The sequence below is a fragment of the Sturnus vulgaris genome, chromosome Z (genome assembly GCF_052056855.1).
Source record: "Sturnus vulgaris isolate bStuVul1 chromosome Z, bStuVul1.hap1, whole genome shotgun sequence".
NCBI lineage: Eukaryota > Metazoa > Chordata > Aves > Passeriformes > Sturnidae > Sturnus > Sturnus vulgaris.
Window position 1 is genome coordinate 33,402,722 of NC_142283.1, and position 2,774 is coordinate 33,405,495.

Here is a 2,774-nt window from a genome sequence, read left to right on the forward strand (position 1 = left end):
GGGTAGAGCGGCTTCCCCAGGGGGCATGACTGAAACTCTGGGGATGTGGCAGGAAGAAATGCTGGTGCAGAGAGATATTAGCTAAGCAGGTCTGGAGGACGGGAGGAGGGGCTGGGCTGGGTCTCTGTTTGCAGTGGGTCTGATGTATGAGCTGCTTGGGTCATACCAACGGGAGACACCCCAAAGCAAAGGGCCAGACTCTGCTGAGGCCAGACTGCTTTCCTGCTACTGTCACTCTGGAAACGGAGCAGAAAAACGCGTGTGGGGCTTCACCCAGAGTCGCCTCTGTGCATCTCTTGTGTTTTCAGGCAGGAACAGAAAGTGACAAGAGTGGGGGCCAGGGGCGGGATGCGTTCAGTCTTCCCTAAAAGCTGTGCTTGAGATTAATTGTATTTTGGAAGCGCCCAGGTTACTTTCTCACAGCCTCAACCCTTAAAGTGATGTTTATGTGTCCTTTTCTCTCTCTCTGCACCCTAACATTTGGAGATAATTCACTGGCCCCTTGCCAAAGACAGTCAAGACTAAATCGGTCAGGTATTAATGATCAACCTGCAGGCTGGACTTTTGCAGCCGCTGTGAACTATTTTTCTTTCTTGATCACATCCCCAAATAGTGAAAGGTTATGTCATCTGACATCAGCTGATGTCCCTCGTTTGTCTCTCTGGGGAAGGCACCAGGCTAAATCATGAGACCCTCTCTCCTGGTAGGTTTGCTATGGCTGGTTCCTTCAGCAGCCACCAGAAAAGTCACTCTGTAGGACTGTTAACCCTGCACCTTGGTAGTGTTGAAGCGATTTATGCTGGGACATAATAGAATCATAGAATGATTTGGGTTGGAAGCAAACTGAAAGATCAGTCCTGCCGCCCCTCCCCCCATCTCAGCACCCCCCAAGGCAGGAACACCCCCTAGATCTTGTTGCTCAGAGCTCCATCCAGTCTGACACTGAACGCTTCCAGGGCTGGGACACCCACAGTGTCTCTGAGCAACCTGTTCCAATGCCTCACCACCCTCACAGTAAATAAATGCTTCTTAATATCTAGTCTGAACCTGCCGTCTTTCAGTTTAGAGCCATTTCCCCTTGTTCTATCACTATGTGCTCTTGTAAAAAGTCCCTCTCCAGCTCTTTTGTACCCCCTTTAGGTACTGGAAGGCTGCTACAAGGTCACCTCAGAGCCTTTTCTTACTCGGGCAGAACACCCCAACTCGCTTGGATTGTCCTCATAGCAGAGGCGTTCTATTCCTCTGATCATCTTGTTGTCCTGCTCTGGAGTTGGTGGCCTGCTCAGTCAGTTCAACAGGTCCATGTCCTTCCTGTGCTGGGACCCCAGAGCTGGATGCAGGGTTCCAGCTGGGGTCTCACCAGAGCAGAGCAAAGGGGCAGAATCCCCTCCCTCCCCTGCTGCCCACGCTGCTTTGGATGCAGCCCAGGACACTTTCTAGGCTGTGAATGCACATGGCAGGGTACCTGTTGAGCCTCTTGTCAACCAGCACTCCTAAGTCTTTTTCCTTGGCTTCAGTCATGGCAGTTGCGAGAAGACTGCTGGTCTAGTGCAAGATATAGCCCTGAATTTAGGGAATGGAGATGGAACATGTCCTCCAGAAACTTAGACAACCAGCTGGAAGGCAGTCAGAAAAACAAACCAGAAGGGAGGTCTGGAGTGCTCTTTAACACATCCCCTGCTCAAATGTCACGTCTAGTTGTTCTGAGCCTTATCAATTTATGTTTATGGTATCTTCAAGACCAGAGACCCTACCAGCCCTCTAGTGCATGTCTGTATCCCTTATGTAGAAAGGATGCAGCTTTTTTCTTGCATCCAAACAGCAGTTTCTCTGTGTCAAGTCTTTGCCCAAATGATGCGAAACACATGGTTTTGCCACATGCATGCTCTTCCTTGGGCACACAGGGACAGCAGTGAGAAGTGAGGCCAGAAAGCCCTGTGTGCCCTTTGGGAAGGAGTCTTGGGGTGGGGAGACATCTGTGACTCAGACTGCATGGGAAGTAGCAAGAAAACTCAGTACTGATGTCTGTAGTGGGGCTGGAGCTAAAATAGAAAAAGCACTTCCTGAAGTTTAGACCAGCCCCCTCATTTGCCCTCCTGCTGTGCCTGCCCACACAGGGCTGATGGGAGAGATGGTGGCAAGGACAGGGCTTTCTCACTGCCTCCCACAGGCAGCAGTGCCACAGTGAGTCTCTCCCTGCAGTTTCAGCTGGAGCTGTGCCTTCCAGGCAGGGGTTTGGCCCACAGCTGACTTTAATGCTGGGTTTTAAGGGGTTGGTTTGTAGAAGTGAGTACGAAGGCATTTCAGGCACGATGACTACGGTTTCCATAGCAGCCTGAAGGCCTGAGTCAGCATCTCCCTACTTGCTGTGGCTAGGAGATTTGTTCCAGGCATGGCACAAGAAAACACAACACTGCAGGCAAAGGTAGTGTGTGTAAGGTCTGAGCTACTCTGAGGACAGGAAATATATCAAAGAGAGGATCCAATCCGTTTTTCTCACAGCTACGTGTAGGGATCCCTTTTGAAGAATGGGTGTTGCCAAGGCCCACCTGAAGGATGAGTGCTCTCTTTAGCATGAACCTCCTCCTTTTAGCTTCTTCCAAGCATATCTGCTTCTGCTCTTGCCGTGTGCAGGCTGGGACTGTGCAATTGTGCAAAATGCTGTGTCCAGTTATGCACTGGCTCAAACTTGTTGGATGGCAGGAGAGCTGAAGCATGGTTCTCATGGTTCTCTCATCCCTTAGGCACAGAGATAACTGTGTTTGTCTTTACAG

General features: G+C 50.5%; 1 protein-coding gene across 4 annotated transcripts in view; it reads left to right on the top strand.

Moving 5' to 3' along the window:
• Nucleotides 1-2,774, top strand: part of LOC148219781 (uncharacterized) — a 29,915-nt gene that overhangs the window by 11,311 nt on the left and 15,830 nt on the right. The window lies entirely within an intron of this gene.